The 21,640-nt window shown below is 40.4% G+C and overlaps 1 protein-coding gene and 1 long non-coding RNA gene across 2 annotated transcripts in view; one reads left to right on the forward strand and one right to left on the reverse strand.

The window, feature by feature from the left end:
• Positions 1 to 21,640, forward strand: part of RAD51B (RAD51 paralog B) — a 456,146-nt gene that overhangs the window by 404,099 nt on the left and 30,407 nt on the right. The gene's annotated exons all lie outside the window — the stretch shown is intronic.
• LOC149314695 (uncharacterized) overlaps positions 5,581 to 21,640 on the reverse strand; it is a 48,936-nt gene continuing 32,876 nt past the window's right edge. The window contains exon 3 of the long non-coding RNA XR_016280953.1: positions 5,581 to 5,810. This is a non-coding gene — a long non-coding RNA (uncharacterized LOC149314695). The remainder of the gene's footprint in view (positions 5,811 to 21,640) is intronic.

The raw sequence follows: 21,640 nt of genomic DNA on the forward strand, positions 1-21,640 counted from the left end.
GGACCCAAGTATCTTGTACATGTGATATATGTCATTGCCATTGAAATTACCTTTCAATGTGCTACAGTTACATTAGTTCAGTAATTACCATTCTACAACTGACTTTTGTGTGACTCTACATTCATTAGTAGTTAACAGAACTTCTTGCTCTGTAGTGAAGACAGTAGCAGAAACTAGTACTGCTACAACAATTCACCTTACCCTCATCTAATGATCAGTCGAAGCTGTTTATTGGTTATCTAAATATATGCCGTTCAGGTATATGGGAGACTACAAACATGTGGATGGAACTAGTTGTCTCACCTGATTAACAGAATGATGATGCTTTATAAAGCGCTGTAAATTTACACAGCGCTGTACATACGATCCGTTAAAAATGGAATAAAATAAAATAAACCTGCATATGGCGTACATTCTACAAAAATAATTAAACCACAACAAATAAAAATAAACCTGGGATAACAATCATGTGATGTCTGGGAACCCTTCCCTGAACAGTATTGTCTTTAACTCAGTTTTGAAGCTGGGTAAATGTGACCAGCTCCACCCACAGAGCTGTGGTATTTACACCTGGGGGTGGGTGGGGAGGTGACTCTCCAGGTAGTGTTGGACTACACCTTCAACCAGCCCTTGCCAACTTGCCCCCTCGTGAGAGAATATCAGAGTGAAGGTGCAGTAGCATCTAGAGAGTCAGGGACATACATATACAAATCACACTGGTGGTCAACAGCTTTCTCTCCCTTCCCTCCCCTCCCCAGCCATCCACACTGGCCAAGAGCTGGTTCTGGATGGCTTCCAGAGCAGATTTGGGGGTTGCACAGGGGGTGAACGCTGCAGGAAGGAAGAGGGATTCCTTCCTGCATCTGATTTCCACTGATAGAAAGAGCCTCATCAATGGCATAACCAATACTGCATCTGCAGGGGGTTGCCTCACAGGAGAGCAGCTCCTATTCAGTAGTTCATGTGAGAAGCTGGCTACTACTGAGTGGCTGTTACAGATAAACAATCTTGGACAGTGTTAGTTACCATGTGAGAAATACGGTCCTTTAGACTGACCCCTTGTTTCATTGGTTTAAGCAGAACATGCTGGATAAGCAGGAGACAAAAATTGCTTGGTAGGTTTTATAGCATGTGTCTTCCATTGCAGTTAGGCTTGCCATATCCCGCCTGGGGGCGGGACTTTCCCGGTTTGGGGCGGGTCCGCACGGTCCCGCCCTGGTTTGGCCCCGCTCCCGGGACACACACACACACCAGCGAGGCCCTGGAGGCTGGGGCTTGGGAGAAGCTGTCCTCAGGCCCCAGGGAGGCCTTGGAAGTGGCTCCGCGATTGCGGAGCACTCCTCCAAGGCCTCTGGGGCTTGGGAGAAGCTGTCTCCCAGGCCCCATTGGAGGCCTTGTAAGCGGCTCCGCGGTCGGAGCTCCAGCCGCGGGGTCCTCCAAGGCCTCTGCGAGGCCGAGGAGGAGGCTGCTTGCCACCGCGGTGATCGCTGCGATGACAGGCGGCCCCCACGCTCCTTCCCGGCCTGGGAGCAGGCCGAGGCTTCCTCCCAAGCCGGGAAGGAGAAGGAGGACAAGGTTCAAAAATGTAGGACCTTTTTTAAAAAAAATTTCCTGGCCAGGAAATTTTTAAAAAAGGTCCTACATTTTTGAACCTTGTCCTACATTTGTCCCGGTTTGGAGGTCCTCAGCTATGGCAACCCTAATTGCAGTGCACAGCAGACATCTTGGTGAGCATAAATTACAGATAATTTTCCCCTGAAATTAATTTAAACTTATAAACAACTTCCCCACTTGGTATCCTTAGAAGCTGACATCTTTCACTTACCTAAAAAAACCAAAAATATTAAAAGCAAATAATTGTGCAGGCACTATGGAAGAAAGTTCAATGAAACTGCCCGGCTCACTTGTTTTCATGGACTTAGTAGCAATGACTGCAGTACTTTTAGCCTCAGTCTCCTTTCTGAAGAAATTATTATGATTGTCACATTCATCCCATATCATAGTCATGTCCACAAGCCTGCCCCCCAATATGGGAATGCCCCCCTAAACTTGATAACCTAAGTAATCATTCACTTTGGTAAAAGAGGGAGTATTGCTTCTGTGCTAATAATTCACATTGGGTTTGCATCAACTGCATTTGAGCATGAAGTGCAGGAAGCCTGGGTCAAACTGTAGATTGCACATAACTAGGCAAGATACCAAGATCCTTAGGAGGGGGAAAAAGTTGATTACCACAACTGTTTGCTTTTCTATATAAAACTGACCTTTCTGAGGAACTCTTAGACTTGCCCTCTAGGGTGTCTGAGTACGTGCAGGAGAAGCTTACTTCTCCAGGGATTAAAATGGCAGAATCACCACCAATACTGACAGCAGCAAAAAAGAAAAGAAAAACAAGCAGAGAACAGGAAGAAAAACAGAACAGAAAAATAAGTGGAAGACACTGGAAAGATTTGTAGTTCAGGAAACATATCTATTTCTGTGAAGAGAAATTGCAGTGCCATCCAAATAGTGAATGCTGACAATATGAGGAGGTGTATAATTTTGTAATATCATGTAAATGACATGAAATATAAAAATTGCTAATAAAAATTGGAACAAATTCCTGCAGTAGTGAATATGTGCAAAGTCCAGTAAAGCAAGGCTTCAACATCCATAGCGCGAAAAGGCAAAGATTTCAAACAAATGAGAATTTCCTCATGGTGACAGTGTTCATCTGTGTAGTAAAAATAAGAGTTCTATGGCACCTGAAACACTAGAAAAATTATTATGGCAAGCTTTCATGGGCACTGCCTATTCATCAGGGGCACTGCAAGTAACTGCAAGTTGCACAAACACACACACACAAGCTGTATACATGCAACAAGATGATTTGCAATTTATATCTGTTCCTATCCAACAGTGATGACCTAGTTAATGGAGTGGAAGTGGCATGATCCTTAGGTGAAAGTGGCAGTGTTCTCCTGGAGTTTGTTATAGAATGGAAAGAAGAAGCCAAGTGTAGTCAGACATGCATTCCCAACTTAAAGAATGCTGATTTCAGTAAACCTAGAGAAATACTAGGTGTGATCCCATGGTCAGGAATAGCAAAGGAGAAGGGAGTTCATGATGGATGAGAAGTGAGATGCTGAAGGCTCATTTTCAAATAGTTACAAAGAGAAGTAAAAATGGGAGATATCTAAAGAAACCAGGATGGATGTAAAAAAAACCACAACAACCATTTCCTATCAAGACAGATAAGGGAGCTGGGTATGTTTGACCAGGAGACGAGAAGGGTAAAAGGTGATATAATAGCCCTGTTTAAATATTTGAAAGGGTGTCATACTGAAGATGGAGCAAGTTTGTTTTCTGCAGCTCCAGAAAATAGGATCCAGAGCAGTGGATTCAAACTACAGGAAAAGAGATTCCACCTAAACATTAGAAAGAACTACCTGATGATAAGAGCTGATCAACAGTGGAACATGCTGCCTTAGCATGTGGTAGAATCTCCTTCTTTGGAGGTTTTTAAGTAGAAACTGGGTGCCCATCTGAGGGAAGGTGTTGATTGTGTCTTCCAGCATGGCAAGGGGTTGGATTGGATGGCCTTTGTGGTCTCTTCCAATTTTATGATTCTATAATTCTAATGTAGGAGAGAGGAAGGAGGTCAGAGGCAATGGAAATATAGAAAGTACAGAAAGTGATTACTATTTTCAACAGTGGCCATCCACAAAATGTGTTCTGTCATAACAGCGAAGCATTGCATTGGTGAGCTGCTTAACACATACAGGCCTAAATGCTGAGTTATGTCTAACGTAGACCTGTTGATTCAGTGGGATTTACCTATGTGTTGACTCGTTATTCAATGGTTGATTGAATGAGTTTACTCTGGTTGGGACTACCAGCAGGATGTTAGCCATAATAATGATTTTTGTACTTGTTCATTTCAAAGGCAACAGAACTGAATCTCTTGATGAACTTCATTTTAGCACTTTCACATTGAGAGCTGCCTTTGATGTTCAGGAATAGCCACTTTAAGGTACCTGATGGCTGAAATGTCCTTCCACTGGTTTTTTTTTTTAATGTTTTCATTTCTGCTATCAGATATGTGTGCATTTATTTTTTTGTGCATGGACTGGTACTTGCTTGTCGTCAGCTATCCAGTCTAAAAGAACAATAGACAGTGTAACAGGGATATGGACAGATGTACCAGCCATACCCTATGGCAAATCTAGATGCCAACTCTCTCTCACCTGTTCACCTGGCAACCCTGTTATAACCTTATAATCCAGTCCACTCAATCAGGGCTTCAAACAGCTTTTCATCTTCTGATGTGATGCACACACCTTCAATTGGCAAAAATACCCTATAGTTATTTCTCCACACAAAGTTGTGTGGATACAAATTTGGCATAAAAAATGACAAGAGTTCAAAAACCAGTGGAGATTTGGGCTCTTGAGGACTCTCTGTGAGTTATCTTACAGTGCCACCGGCCTCTTGCTTGTTTCAACAGATCAGGTTCATTTGTACTCAATATGACCTACAGCTCACTTTCAAATCTTATTTTGGAAAGCTGGGCTGTACATTGGAACATATGGAATTGTAAAGCATCTTTACTTTAGGCATGTGGGGGGTGCCTTTCCCTCACAACTGAGTAATTACCGTGAGTTCCCATCTCATTGGAATTCAACAACATGGGTTCAAGGTGAATAGCTTTTAGAAAGCCTAAAGGATTGGTATCTCTCGTTTCTTAAAATAACCACTTTGCAATTGGTTATCAATTATTTTAAAAGAATATAATGAGTGCTTAGGGCACAAGCAAATATTAAGACAGCTATATGGAAAGAAGCTTGTTCTCATTAATCCTTAATACTTAAGCCACCTTTCAAAATACTTTGCTTTCTCAAGGTATACAGTTTTAGAAATCTAACTGAACTCAAAGTGAACAAAGAATTCAGCAGTTTCTTTAATCCAAAGCTACTGAAACTTATCACTAAAGATCATCCAAAACGTATAGCTGGAACAATCATATGTTGTGTCATTGCATAACTTGACAGAGAGTGTGGCCCCATAGTAACAGAAAACTGAACATGGAAGACAAATTTTACGTTTTGATTGGCTACATTAATGGAATGACTATGCAGTTTACTCCATTCTGTCAGTAGTATTGTCGTGTCAGTCAGTGATGGAGATTGTTGAATACTAGTACAGCTTAGAGAGAACAGTCTTTTTGTATGCACCTATTATTCAACACAGGAAAACAGGAGTGTGCCTTAAATCAAGTCAAATAACTGATCCATGTAATTCATATTGTCTCCACTGACTGACAGTAGATCTCCAGAGTTTGAGAAATGGGTCTTTGTTCCCTGCCTTACTTGGAGATGCCAGGGTATTGAAACTGGGACCTTTTCCCCACAGACCATACGTTCTATCACCAAGCTAAAGCTGTTCTTCCTATACAAAAAATACTTTACACCTGCTAATTGGTGAGATTTTGAAGTGAATAAGAATATCTTCCAAGAAAGCCATTTTTCAATATTATTTATTTATTTATTTATTTATGCCCCGCTCTTCAGCCAAGGCTATCAGAGCGGCTTACAATTTGTTAATTAGACATTTCCCTGCCCTCAGGCTTACAATCTAAAGACAAGACACAAAAGGAGAAGGGAATGACAGTAGGGAAGGGGAAAAGTTCAGCAGATCTGCTCTCCCTCGGAGGCCTGTTGGAGCTGGCTTGCCTTTCTCTCCCTCAAGATGATGGACAGAAGGAGGGCTTTTCTTCTTCCAGGCAGGCCTGTTGGACCTGGCCTGCCTTCCTCTTTCAATGTGTCAATAAACTGTAAGGGAAGAATTTTTTTAAAAAATTCCTGGTCATTCTTGTGTTGAATGGTATGACCCACTTCCTCAATAATAATAATAATAATAATAATAATAATAATAATAATAATAATTTTAATTGTATACCGCTGTTCCTGGGTAGATCATAGCGGTTCACAACATACATTACTTCCTCATTACACTAGATACCTGATGGCATCATGTTAGTGGCATATTCATGCATAGGTTTTTCTTATACCTGTGTGTTTCTTGGGAGGGGAGGGCACTGCAAAGTTTGGTATTCCCTCCCTCCCTCTGCCATGTTGAAAGATCACCCCTCAAACCTAGCATACAACCTCTGATGCCCTCCTGCACAGTCATTTCATAGCTCATGGGCAGTGGACAGGATTGGAGAAACATGTGACTATGGTTACCTCCACACTATCTGAATAATTCAGTATGACACCACTTTAATTGCCATGGCTCAATGCTATGGAATTCTGGGGATTGTAGTTTGTTGTGGCACCAGAGTAACAAACCACAATCCAAGAATTCCATAGCATTGAGCCATGGCAGTTAAAATGGTGTCAAACTGGATTACTTAAGCAGTGCAGATGCAGCCTATTTCCATGTATGCAAACACAAAATAATTACAGCAGCACTGAGCCCTCAGGAGAATCCCAGCAGATCTTAGGGTTGATGGTAATTATTTGACTTTGGCTATGGAGACATAGCAAGACATTTCTTCAATTCAACGTGCTCTCCACAAAGCATAAAATGAATATCTTCGGGAGGAGATATATTGTTTAGCGTTGAGTAGGTCTGCATGTGGAACTACTACACCAGTTGATCCATACAGGACTACAGCCACTGTCTGCCAATTCACACCTGATGCCAGAAGTGTTATAATATTGACTGTTTCTGCAGAATCTTTGGATGTCAAGAGCTGGTGCTTCAGAGCAAATATTTCCAAATATTTACATAAATGGATAGAATCATAGAATCGTAGAGTTGGAAGAGACCACAAGGGCCATCCAGTCCAACCCCCTGCCATGCAGGAAATCTCATTCAAAGCATCCCCGACAGATGGCCATCCAGCCATTGCTTAAAGACCTCCAAAGAAGGGACTCCACTACACTCCAAGAGAGTTTGTTCCACTGTCGAACAGTCCTTACTGTTAGGAAGTTCCTCCTAATGTTGAGGTGGAATCTCTTTTCCTGGAGCTTGCATCCATTGTTCCGGGTCCTGATCTCTGGAGCAGCAGAAAACAAGTTCGCTCCCTCCTCAATATGACATCCCTTCAAATATTTAAACAGGACTATCGTATCACCTCTTAACCTTCTCTTCTCCAGGCTAAACATCCCCAGCTCCTTAAGTCATTCCTCATGGGACATGGTTTCCACACCCTTTACCATTTTAGTCGCCCTCCTTTGGACACACTCCAGTTTCTCAATTCATTATCAAAATTCAGAGGAATGAATTTTGTGGGGAATAATTTATTTCCATTCCTTTTTCTTCCAAACTTTACTGTTCAAGAAAACTGTACTATACATCTGATCCCTATAACCATTTTGAGAAAGGTTTGACCCATTTTTGCACATTGGGGGCAAAAAATTGCCAGTGAGGGAAAGACCTGAGGCAGCATCCAAGGCTTTGGGATCTGCAAAGTGGACCAAAATTTCTCAACACCTCCATCTAAAGGATGGAACATTTCTCATTAACATTTTCTGAACTAAACTTGACAAAAGACTTTGGGGGGGTGTATATACATATCAACTGAAAGCCCATTGGGGCTAAGCCCCTTAAAACTTGCTTTCTACTATACATTGGAATGTATGCAAGGCATGGAAAATGCTACACTCACCCCCTGCTAACATACCTCAAATGCTGGCAGCCCATATGTTAGCCACCCGGTGAGAAATAAAATGTTAGCAATTTCCAAGAATGGGCATATTGAAGTGTGTGGAGTTTAACAGTACGTACATTCCAGACTATTTATTCTATGAAAATAGCAACCCTGTCATGCGCCAAACCAGCCTGAAGGAAAACATCTGGAATTGAAGTCTGATTGTAGCAGCAAAACCAAGAAGAGAGTAAAAGCAGTGTGAGTTTCTGTACACTTTCAGGTAGAACATATTATTCTTTCTTTTATATATATTTATATAGTTCATCTCAAAAATCCCTAAGTCCTATACCAGATGTATGTCCTGTATTGCTGTGTTGCTGTGGAAAAGCGAGCACCTTTGGAATGGAATGCAACTGTTCTCAGCTCACTGCAAAATTATGCCATTGCTTTGAAGGAAAAAAGAAGAATAACTTCAAGCTGAAACAACAAGGAGGATCATCAGTGGCGACTGAATATAATGATGTTTACTTCTAGGCTTGAGCTCCTCCTTATGTTCCCTGGTCCATTTTTCTACCTCACTTAGTGGGACAGTTTGGCTGCTTTAAAGCTCTATATATCCATAGGGGCTTCTGGCCAAGTGTTCTATAAACATGTATGAATTTCATCAACAGTTGCCATTAAATGGGGGATAGGGCATACATTCCAAGCTAATTTAAAAATAGAGACAAGATTATTTTATTCACTGTGTGAAACTGCAAGAATATAAACACCTGAAAGAATATAATTCTTCTGACTTCTTTGGTTGGTGATGTTCTACAAAGAGCAGATTCCCCCCTCCCATTATTTTGGTTTGAATCCATAGCTTGAGCATGTTGTATGGTAGGCAAATAGTACAAGTTACAAGTCACATAGGCTTGCTGCAAGGTACTGGATAGACCCAACCATTCCTTTGATGAACATACAAAAAAGGAGGAGGAGGAGGAAAGAAAAAGATGGATAAATGGATTGATCTAAATTCCCTCTTGAATATCTTAAGTCCCCAACACACTGCAGAAATAATCCAGTTTGAGATCACTTTAACTGCTCTGGCTCAATGCTAGGGAATTCAGGGAACTGTAGTTTTGTAAGACATTTAGCCTTCTCTGTCAGAGAGTTCTGATGCCACAATAAACTACAATTCCCAGGATTCCCTAGCACTGAGCTTGGGCAGTTTAAGTTGTCTCAAATGGGATTATTTCTGCTGTGCGTTTTGGACCTTTGTTAAAGTGGATCACAATTTACGAGTGATATCCCTTTCAGGTTTTTGTTCCTTTACTGAGCTAAGTTTTTGTGTCTTTTTTTGGTATTCTTTGTATTTATTTAGAAAATTATATCTCACTATTCATTATAGGATGATCTCAAGGCGAGTTGCAATATCCTATGTACAAAGATAAAATCAACAAAAATGTATGCTCCCAATACTCGCTGTTGTTCAAGTCATTTCTGGTTTAGGTTTTGTTGGCAGAATTTGTTCAGAGGGTGTTTGCATTTGCTTCCTCTGAGGCTGTGAGTATGACTTGCCCAAGGTCATGCAGTGGGTTTCCATGTCTCTGGTCTCCCAGTATCATGGTCCAATACTCAAACCACTACTCCATGCTGGCTCTCAAACCCCAGAACTACTAATCTGAACCAAAGTACAACACCTATACCAGAATAAGCTCATAGAACATGTGGAGGAAATAGCCAGAGAGAAAGACCTTAAAATCTTCTCTATTCCTACAGTCCCTTTAAATTAATAAAGACAATATAACTACTACAACTATTAATTCTAGTCTGTCATCCTGACCAGCCCACTATGCAGCAAGACTCACACAGAGTGGAAGCATATCTACAAGTCCTCATAGGATTTGGCCCTTCATCCATGAGCCGTTCCCTTTTTTAAAATTATTAAAATAATTTTATTGATATATAAATTCACAGCTATAGACAACATAACATGCACCCACCCACCACTCTTAACATTCCATCACAATTACACAGTCACCCTTGTGACATTTAAAATGACATCCCACTTCCTATCTTTCATTTAATTTGCTCCTTTGTTACATTTCCTCTTACATTTACATTTGAAATTAAAATAAGCAATATATCTTTACATCTTGATAGATAAGGACTACTTATAACTCAAACCTACACATGTTTTCAATCCTTTTGTTTCTTGTAAATACTTCAGAAATGGATTCCACTCTTCTACTAACTTGTAAATTGGTTTATCTTTGAGTAAGAAAGTTGATTTATCCATCTCAGCTTATTCAAATGTTTTGATAATCCAGCCTTGAATCAACAATGTTTCTGTAACTATGTATAGTGTTCCAAAATTGTGCATATGATGTTCGTGCGGCCATGATCAAATATTGTATCAATTTTCTGTGTGTTCTCAAAGAGTCATGTCTTAAACCTAACAGAAATATCTCTGATTTGAAACACATCTTTATCTTAAATATTCTTTCTGTCTCACCATGGATCTGTTTCCAGTATCTTTATGCCTTATTACACATCCACCACATCTGATAGTATGTCCCCAATTGCTCTTTATACTTCCAACATTTATTTTGCACTCCCTTATACATTTTAGCCAACTCCTCCAGCATTAGATGCCACCTAAACATCATTTTATAACAGTTTTCTTTCTAATTATTTGATAAAGTAAATTTCATCCCCTCTGTACACATTGTTTCCCAACGATACACTTCAATTTTATGTCCAAAGTTTTGAACTCATTTTATCATATATTCTTTTATCTTTTCCTCCTCTAACTCTAATTCCTACAACATGCTATACATTTTTTGATAGTGCTCATCAATTGAATCAGATTTTTTGTCTTTTGGAGTTCAAAAAATCTAATTTTTATCTTTCACACATTTGTCTGTATTGGTACCAGTGCACATCCACTCATCTGTTTTTAATTCCTCATTGGTTTTAAATCTATATTTGCCATTTTCACAAATCAAAAGATCTTTATAAATCAACCGTTTCATCCTCCCCTTTATCACATTTATCTGAGTTAAACAAGGCTTTGTGCATTGATACCCATACTGGCATTTTAGGGCACAACCTGGGTCTGTATTTTTTCCAAATCCTTAAAATGGGTTTTCTAATATAGTGATTCTTAAACCACCATATAACTGTACCACACAAATCTCAGGTTGTGCCATTCCAAGGTTTACTATTCTCCAGTATAAGACATAGTTTTAACCATACCATTCCACATGTCAAGAAGTAACAGGCTGTGCAGACTGCCCCTAAGGGGTGGCCTGTAGCCACCTCCATCTTCACTGGATCGGTGCTGCAGCAACTGCATGCCACAGCCCTGATCTAGCCTTTCCAGAGCGCAAGGAGCTGCAAAAAGTGGCTTTAAAATGCTCCTTTGGTGCTGCATCATGTGGACGCAGCACCAAAAGAGCGCTGTGATGCCACTATGGGGGCGGAGTCAGGGCGTGCATCGTATGGACACCACGCTCCAACTCCACCCCCAGGCCGGCCTTATTGGCCGATCTGCACAGCCCCTTAGTCTTCAAATTGGATAGAACTAAGCCTCGTCTCTGAATTGCATCTGGAGTACTTTAAATAAAAAATAAATATAAAAATAAAACTTTTATTTGTATACCACCTTTCCTCCAGATCAAAGCGATTCACATATCATAGCTATAACATATTACAATACAATACAATACAATACATCAAAAATTTCATAGAGATTAAAAACATTAAAAACAATATACCAGACAGTCACGCTATCAGTTTTGGCTAGGCATCCTGGTCATATTGGGGTGTAATATCTCTATATAGAGTTGGAAGGATATGCTAACTGAAAAAGATGGGTTTTAAGTGCCTTTTTAAAGGCTTCCGATGTGGGGCTGAGTCTGATCTCTTCCAGGAGTGCATTCCAATTGGATGGAGCTATTGCCGTGTAGGCTCTCTGGTGAGTTGATGTCAATCTCACTCTGGGGTATTCAAGTAAATATTTCCCTGTTGTTCTGAGAATGCGAGGCGGATTATGTAGGGAGAGGCGTTCCTTCAAATAACTCAGGCCCAAGCCATATAGGGCTTTATAGGTAATGACCAACACTTTGTATTGCGCCCGGGAGCTAATTGGCAGCCAGTGGAGAGATTTTAGTACAGGTGTTATATGGCCAGATCTTGAAGTTCCCGCGACCAATCTGGCTGCAGCATTTTGGACCAGTTGAAGCTTCCGAACCTGGTACAAAGGTAGCCCCATGTAGAGCGCATTACAGAAATCCAAGCGAGAGGTTTAAGTTTAAGTTTAAGCCCTGTTTTTTTACCTTGCCAAAGATATTTTGACAAATCTTTGTGTCAAGCTTTGAAAAGTTCATCATTTATAAGTGCTGTGATGTTTTGAAATAAAAAGAGCATTTTGAGAAGGATGTTCATCTTTATCACAGAAATTCTTCCTAATAAAGATAATTTGAGCTTATTCTTTGTCCTGTTTAATTTCTTTCCATACTTTGACATAGTTGTCTTGGAAGAGCATTGAGTTCCATGAACCAATTGCTACTAACATCTGATAATAACGCCTGGAGCAGTCCACTCTTCCAAATATCCTGTGCTTGCTTTTCTGTCTTAACCACCAAGAACAAATGCCACAAATATGATTCTCATCCTTGTCTGAAATAGCTCTCCCAAAGGAACAAACCCTGTTTGGTTCCTCAACTTATGTGGTTCCCACTCATACTTTTTAACAGATTTCAGGGATTGGCAAGATTCTCTTAACATGGGAATCTGCAGAAAGGCTTTTCCCACTTTTGTCTCCAAACAGAGCTTCTCAACTAAATCAGAATCCATTCTGAGACACCTTTGCCACATAGCAGAAGGAAAAATGAAAAGCAAGGCACCTACTCTAAACATAGTGCAATCCTCTTGATTGCACATCATGTGTTTTGACCTTTCAGTTTCAACATATATTTGTTATTTACTATTTCTGATTGATACAAAATTCATGCAGAATGATTTGCTGTATGGTTGTATTTTAGCATGAGGCAGCTATATAATTCATTTATGTAGTGTAAATCTGAACCCACGTTTATCACATGTACCAAAGATTCTGATGAGCAGATCAGTTTTTATTCTTTATTTATTTTCCAGCTAAGTACTCTGCCACAGTATACAGAATTCACAGACCAAACCAATATATGGGGCATAGTCAATCTTTCAATGAAAAACATTGTGCTTGACACCCCACTAGTCTCAGGAGAGGCTATGACTTCAGATTTTGTTATGATGATGATGATGGCAATACCATATTTGGCAATACCATAACATTATCTTTTTGTAACCTAATGTTGCAGTGTTTTGTGTTGGCTTTTAAATAAACAGACATCTATCAAGCTGATTAGGGTCACCGACCCTTATGTGGTATCATAGGGTTTTCTTGGCAAGATTTGTTCAGAGGGAGTTTCCATTGCCTTCCTCTGAGGCTGAGAAAGTATGACTTGCCAGGTCATCCAGTGGGTTTCCATGACATTATTATATTTATATCCCACTCTTTCCCCAAAACTGGGACTCGGAGCAACTTATAAGATTAAAACAGTATAATTAAAAACACAGACAAATGTTACATTAAAACAGAATTAAATTATTACAATATTCCTTTGTTTCCTTGGTAAGAGTTCGTTTTCCCATTGGGAATCCCAGAGTTAAATGCGCAAAATATGATTCATATGCTTTTCCTCCCCTCAGGAGAAAGAGGGATCTGCTAGGCATATGTTTTGAGAAAAGCAGGGGGTGGAGGGAATATGACGTAAGGAGCCTGGAAGGAATACTTGGAGGAGTGTTCTGTAGCCTTGATTCTTTCTATGATTTACTGCTTTGCTTACAGCACAGGCAATTTTTTCCTGGAAAATTGCTAGCTTTTGAGTTTGTAAAAAAAAGAAAGGAAGAAAGGAAAAGAAAAGAAAGATCCAAAGCAGTAAACAAGAATTTTGAACAAGGAAGGAAGCCAAGAGAAAGTCAGGCCTATTAGTCACACAGCTGCATTTCCTGTCACAAATGAACCTTATTGAGTAATCAGTTCAAATATGCCTGTTCTCTTTTTGTTTTATGCTTTTTGAATCTGCTCATATCTTAGAGGACTAAAAGAAGACACTTTTTTCCCCAGAGCATTTTAGACAATTCTTTAATCTTTTGCAAGGCACATGGAAAAGCACAGATTAGATGTTGGCTAATGCATTTGCCAAGAACCACTTCCAAAGTTACTTTTATACAGACCAATAAAACATCCTTATCTCACTTTCCAATATGTAATGTGAAGGAGATTAAATCACCTACATTCTGGAAGTGTCGTACTAGTTTCCACATTTTCCCCAAAGACAAATGCTCTGTCTCTTGTTCTGTTTTTTTAAAAAATCTAGACGTGGGATTGATACTCTGGAGCATATTTATGTCACAAAGCATAACATGTAAACAGCCATGATGCTTTTATAGAACTGGTCAGAGCAGGGAGTTGAGAAGCAGGAAATGGCTTCCATTGTTAATTGTGGTTGCTGTCAAAGTCCTTGTGGAGATGCATGTTGAAGGTTCTTGAATGTGGCTACTTATTGGTAAGGTATGGCAACAGGACTTGTCTGATGGTTCCTACATGATCGTGTTTACAAAGTCTATAATCCCCTCTTCTTTTCTTTAACTGGGAAACCCAAGGTAAGGGAAATGTAACATTATTACAACCTTGCTATCAAAAACATATTTCATGTCACATGACTTCCTAAAACATTACTTCCAAGATTTGCACATTTCTGCTTTGTTTTCATCCTACCTTCCTTAACCATGGAACATATTCTGGCACTGTCTCTTTCTTTGGTGTGACTGAGTCTAAAGGCAAGTTGTGTTGGGAAAGCTTCCAGCCAGTTGGCTCAACTAGCTTGCAGGAGATGAGGATCATTCCCATCTGACTCATAGGCCACACAAGGAAACAAATGAAAGGATGAAGAAATGTACATAATCCGCCCCGCACTCTCAGAACATCCGGGAAGAATCTTTTGGATTATCCAAATACCAGATTATTGTCAACTTCCCACAAAGCATTTACTGTCATGGCCCCTAAACTGTGGAATGCTTATCCCCCTGATCTTTTATAAAACTGAAGGGACATCCCACTCTGATTATGTGAATGATATGTTGATATATGAATTTTAATGTGCTGTCTTGATTTTAAGATGTATTTTATATATGGAAATTGGTGTTCCATTTTTATTATTGTAAGCCCACCTCAATCCGTAGAGAGAGGTGGGAAATATAAATAAACTTTTATTATTATTATTATTATTATTATTATTATTATTAACAGCAGGTTCTGGGCCGGCAGCACAAGTGAAGTATGCAGTCTTAAACACACTCACTGGGCTGAGGGGAGAGCCACTACTCAAAGTACATGGGGTTGATTGTGCTTGTCTACATACTTCCATGCTTCCAGCCTAGATCCAGCTGGATTCAACAAAGGCAGTAGAGCAAGGTGTGTAACAAACATTTTGCTGCTCAGCATATTAGCTAATTGAAGTGAATGGCCTCCTCCTCCTTCATATTTTATGTCCAAAGTTTTGAGCCCATTTTATCATATACTCTTTTATCTCCTTCTCCTCCTCCTCCTCCATAAAGTGCTCAAGAGATTGTCATGGGTCAGTGGCTGCCATTTTGCAAATTTCCTGTATCCTATTTAATTCCTGTCTAAATTACAGATAATTCTCATATTCTAAAGTATAAATGAACCGCATTTGTTGAAGGTTGTGACTAAGTACAGGTATATCTCATAAAGCCAGCATGGTGTAGTGGTTTGAGCATTGGACTATGACTCTGGAGATCAGAGTGTGCTTCCCCATGCAGCCATGAAAACCCATTCAGTGACCTTGGGCAAGTCACACACGCTCAGCCCCAGAAAACCCCATGATAGGGTCACCTTAGGGTTTCCATTAGTTGGAAACAACTTGAAGGCACACAACAACAACAACATGCCTCAGTTAACAAAGCAGATGTGTTCCTGGGAAAAATATTTAAAGTATAGGCATAGGTTCTTACGCCACAAAATAGAAGAAATGTGCAAATCTTGGAATTAATGCTTTATGAATTCATGTAACATTTATTTATTTATTTATTTATTTATTTATTTATTTATTTATTTTGCTAGCAAGGTTGTAATAGTGTTACATTTCCCTTACCTTGAATTTTCCAGTGAAAGAAAAGAAGAGGGGGTTAGAGACTTTGTAAACATGGTCATGTAGGAACCATCAGACAAGTCCTGTTGCCATACCTTACCAATAAGTGCCACATTCAAGAGCCTTCAAGAAGCTGCTCCATAAGAACTGTGACAGCAACCACAGCTGAAAATGGAGTCCCACTTCCTGGTTCTCAACTCTGCTCTGACCACTTCTGTAAAAGTGTCATGGCTGTTTTCATCTTATACTTCTGTGACATAAATATGCTCCAGAGTATCAATCCCATGTCTAGAATTTCTGGCAAATTTCTTATTGAAAACTAACAGTATGCACCCGTGAAATGAAACAATGCCACATAGGGACCTGGACTGGATGGCCCTTTTGGTCTCCTCAAACTCTATGATTCTAGGTAAGCCATCTATAAGTAAGCAAATTATTTTGAACTTTCTAGAGACCACTTGAAGGCATCTTTCAAAATGCATGCAGGAATGACTTTTTATTTCCGCTTTCCTACGTTTTCATTTTGGTGGCTTTTTAACATGCTTGGGGTAACTGATGAGGCAGGCTTATTCTCCCCTTTTGTCTCACTTTTTGCTGTTCATACATGCTCAGTAAGGGATGATGAAGGCAGCTGTTGTTAGTTTTGTGTGTTGTAGGGAGGCACACACAGCTACAGTAGAATCAGATAGAGCAGGAGTCCATTCTTTCCCAACTAAAGCTTTATTGCATTTTTTACTGTAGACATGTTGCTGCAACCAAACACCAAATGTCTTTCTCCATCCCCACTTCAGTATCCTCCCAATGCCAATACTGCTTTTGAAAAAGCCTTAAGATAGACAGAGGGCAATAAAGAGGAAGGAAAGGGGAGTTGGACAAGCATAAAGAGACTTTGTGAAAAGGAGCTTCACTGTCAGAGGCTTTGTTAACTGAGGTATGCCTGTCTTGGACAACTGCAACTGGTGCTGAACTCCATATTTTAGGGTGTCTAGAGAGCCATGTTTGTGTAATCTGCTGCTCATATTTATGTACAGAGATAGCATAATCCACACCACACCTCATACTGTTTGTACTGCATACCCTGATGGTTTTGAGCAAAAGCTTAAACTCCTTTTTATAAAGAACAAACTTTTTAGTGATTGATCTTGTCTGAATTGAAATATGGGATTGTCCCTCTTCCTGGCCATTATGGTAACTCCCTCCCTTTTCATTTTAATTGGCAAGATTTTGCTATTGTACCCATTTGTCTCAACATCATACTGTTCTTCTGTGGCAACACCTTTAATAGAAGCTAAATCTTTCTATTTTGTGAGCATGTTTCAAAATGATTGTTCTTACATCATTTTTCAGTAAAATAATCACAAATGATTATTCAAAAATTTGAAACACAGCCTGCAGTTCTGGAAGTATGTAACAGGGATTGATACTGGGACAATGAAAAAAGTGAAGTAAGTGCTAGTCACCTTTATTTTTCAGAGCACAGCATATAGTTTGTTGACATTTTCATCAAGACTTTGTCCGTACTCACGTCTGGCAAATCTGTCATAGAAAGTAATCCTGTGCAATAGAATATAATGCCCTAATATACTAGCTGACGGCTGGAATAATTCTGATCTATTCAGAGCAGGGGGTGCAGAAAATGCCTAAATTACTGCATTCCCCCATATGGTGGTGAAGAAGGATAAGGACTGGGAACTACAGCATTAGAAATGGCAAGCCCTGCATTATTGTACATGCATAATACAGTGGCCAGGCCACCTATAAAGAATGATTATGACCCCCTCATATGTCAACCACTGGCTTTTAGACCCCTTGCTGTGCTGCCCAGCTTGATGACAGTAAAGGAAAATGCCATGTCTGGGTGGCTATATAAATAACAGGCAAATCATTGCAGTTAACTCATCATAATAACAAGGCCAGAATACTTAATGAGTAAGGTGTATTTACATTTTTATGTAAATTAGTGGTGATGCCATGTGATTACCTTAATTTGCACAATTCTACAATTCTGATGTGTAACAGTTCCAAACCACAGTTTACAAGCAAATGTAAATTACAGCTTTGACAACCAGGGAATTTCTGTAAGTGTAAGTCAGCTTTATACACAATGGCACTGAGGTCCTTTGGAAGTTTGTTTACATGTATTGAGCTGTATGATTTCAGTTTTCAAGCACATACACATAAAAGTGTACTAAGAGAAGAAAGAGTACATTTGAATCCCAAGCTGAAACTGCTGTCTAAACTTTGCTACCATTAATGGTCTGATTATTTTCTACCTGGAAGAAGAACATATTACACGATCAAAAAGAAATAAAAATGTGACGGAAGCAATACATAGAAGAGCTACCATATATACTCATGTATAAGTCTAGAAATTTTAGTCAAAAAATTGACCCAAAAAAACCTAAGTCTGTTTATCCACATGTCAATGTGGATAGGTATCTAAGTACATGTATGTAAGTGTATATATTCAACTCCATTTTGAAGCTGGTTAAAGAAGTGATGGCTCTTGTTCGTGGGGGAAGAAGGTTCCAGGAGTGAGGGGCAGTGAGTGAAAAGGGGCGAATCCGGGATGGGGCAGAGGAAATCCTGGGCTGGGACAGCAGACCTTGACTACCAGAATGGAGGGCCCGGGTGGGAAGGTGAGGAGAAAGAAGGTCTGATAAGTAAGGAGGGGCCAGCCCATGGAGAGCTTTAAACGTGGACAGCAGGAGCTTATACTGAATGCGGAAAGGGAGGGGGAGCCAGTGAAGGGATGCCAACACAGGAGAGATATGGTCAGAGCGGTGGGCGGATGTGATAATGCGTGCAGCTGAATGCTGGACAGAAATTAAAGGATGTAGGTGAGAAAGAGGAAGCCCAGCCAAGAGGACGTTACAGTAATCAAGTAGTGAGACCACTAGGGCATGGACCAGGATCTTGGCAGTAGAGGCGGAGAGAAATGGTCGGATTTTGGCAATATTGTACAAAAGGAATCTACAAGCCTTGGCTGTGGTCTGGATCTGAGGGATACACGACAGAGAAGAATCAAAGATAAAACCAAGACTGCGGGCTTGCTGGACTGGTTGAATAGAAGAGTTGTCCACAGAGACAGAAAAGGAGAGTTGAAGGGTGGGCTTAGGAGGAAAGACAAGAAGCTCCGTCTTGGACATGCTGAGCTTCAAACGCCGATGGTGCATCCACTGCAAGACAGCTGTGAGACAAGACGAAACTTGCTGTTCAAGCACTGGAGAAAGGTCAGGGGTGGAAAGATACAACTGGGTGTCATCGGTGTACAGATGGTAGGAAAAACCAAAAGAGCTAATGAGTTTACCTAAGGACAGTGTGTAGAGAGAAAACAGAAGGGGACCCAGAACAGAGCCCTGGGGCACTCCAACAGATAAAGGAACAGAGGACGAAGTTTGACCACCAGTGACCACTGCAAAAGATTGTCCTGACAAATAAGATCTAAACCAGTCAAGAACAGAGTCTGAGAACCCAAGGTCAGAAAGTATATCAACTAGAAGATCGTGATCAACGGTGTCTAAGGCTGCAGACAGATCAAGAAGGATGAGAACAGAGTAAAGGCCATTAGCCTTGGCCTGTAAAAGGTCATTCGAGATCTTAGTGAGAGCTGTCTCTGTGGAATGCCTTGGGCAGAAGCCAGACTGAAAGGGATCAAGAATGGAGTTGGCTTCAAGAAACTCAAGACAGCGAGAATAAACAACCCATTCCAAAACCTTAGAAAGAAAGGGAAGAAGAGAAATCTGTATTAAAGAGTCGCAGCATTAGGAAGGTTGAGAACCACTGATCAACACAAATGCAACCCAGATAATGAGGAAATTGAAATAGTCAAAGATTTTTCTTACCTTGGATCTAATACTCATCAGAACAGAGACTGCAATTTAAAAAAAAATCATAAGTCTAGAAATGGGAAGGGCAGCAATGAAATAGACGAGGTCCTAATGTGTAAAGATATACAACTGAGCACTAAAGTTTAAATGATCTGAGCCATTTTATTCCCCATCACCATGTACAGATGTGATTGTTGGACAGTGAAGAAAATGGATAGGAAGAACTTCAACCTATTTGAGCTATTGGCCGGTTACACACCGGCAGTTGGGACGTCCGCAGGACGTCCCATTTTAAAAAAGGGGCGTCTCTTCTAGACACCCCTGGGTCTAATACGGACTGTGTCCGTACAATATGGCGCCGGCCCTTCTACATGGCCGGCGCCATATTGACGTATCGGACGCTGAGCGTCCGAACATCGCACGGCGCTAATGACATCACGAATGCGCCCTTGGCGCTTCGCGACGTCATCAGTGCGCCGCGGAAAGAAGCTCCATTCTGTAGCCCGCCATTGTATTAAGGAAGAGTGCTGAGGATCCTGTGGATGGCCAAAAAGACAAACAAATGGGTCCTAGAACAGATCAAGTATGAACTATTTCTGGAAGCTAAAATGATGAAACTGAGGGTTTTGTACTTTAGCCACATCATGAGAAATCATGCCTCATTAGAAAAGGCAATAATGCTTGGAAAGGTAGAAGGTAGTAGAAAGAGAGGAAGACTGCACACTAGATAGCTAGACTCAATCAGGGAGGCTATGAGCCTGAATCTGCAGGACTTAGTAGAGCAGTAGATGATAGGGGACTTGGAGATGTCTCATCCACAGGGCCACCATGAGTAGGGGCTGACTCAAGGGCAGTTAACAACAACAACAAATATCATATCAGAAATTGTTAGCCTATTTTAGGTGTGCCCTCTACTTTTCAAAATTCAAGACTGTGAGCCTTTGGGCAAGACTTTATTTTATTCCTGTGCTTCACAGTCTTATTTCTGTACAGCACATGCACACACAGAATGCATTAGTTAAGTAAATAACAGAGGCCAGGACCCAAGGAGCAACCTCAAGGATAACCAAAGGCCTGGCATCTCAAGTGGGTTTTTTTTTACTCTTGTTTCTATAAGCAACAAACTGTGTCCAATGCCAGAGCACATTCTGGTTTGGAAGTCCCCTCAGCTTCAAAAATAGTTTGATGTGGAGCGATGAGCTGCTGCTTACAAAGACAAACCCCCAAATCCTATTAGGAATGAAGACCATCCCTGCAGTGATTAGGAATCCGGCCAGATCAATTTATATACGAGGTTCTGAATGCATGAAGTGGGCTTTGCAGTAGAAAGACAATTGGAAGAAAAGATATGAGTTCCTAATCCCTTGGGTTTGATCCAGGAAGCAGGGTATGACCCTGTCCTTCATGCCAGACAACTCTTTGTTTCTCTTTTCATGTTTATTGACTGTTCTGGGAACCAGGAAAGAAGCTAATTAGTGTTTACTCAACTGTTTTTAGTTGGTTTTCCTAGTGTCTTACCATTCAAGAATTTGAAGGATACCATGCTCTTTCCACTATTAGGGGGTGGGGGTAGTTTCTGACAGCTATATTGTTGTTGTTGTTGTCACTATTATCATAAATAACACCACTGCTACGTAGCGGGTTAATTCACTTTCATTTAGTTTGATCATAGTTCACTAGTTTGCAAATTCCACATTTATTTCCTGTGTCTCAGATAACTTACTTGTGCCCATTAGTTGCATTTTCTGTAAACGTTACATGATTCAGATCTCTAGCAGACCTTCCCCATCACTGTTAATTACATTTTTATAAATTGCTCGTGTATGGTAACACTTGCTATAGTAGCTTCTGTGTTGCTTTTCACCACAAGTAATACCCAAACAAAGTGAGCCCAATAGCACAAATTACACAATGGAGCGGGGGGGGGGGGGGGGTGAATGGAATTTTTTTACCTTTTGCGGCAACACAGATAA

The sequence above is a fragment of the Sceloporus occidentalis genome, unplaced genomic scaffold, assembly GCF_023333645.1.
Source record: "Sceloporus occidentalis isolate IW3139 unplaced genomic scaffold, rSceOcc1.0.p SCAF_4, whole genome shotgun sequence".
NCBI classification, from domain to species: domain Eukaryota; kingdom Metazoa; phylum Chordata; class Lepidosauria; order Squamata; family Phrynosomatidae; genus Sceloporus; species Sceloporus occidentalis.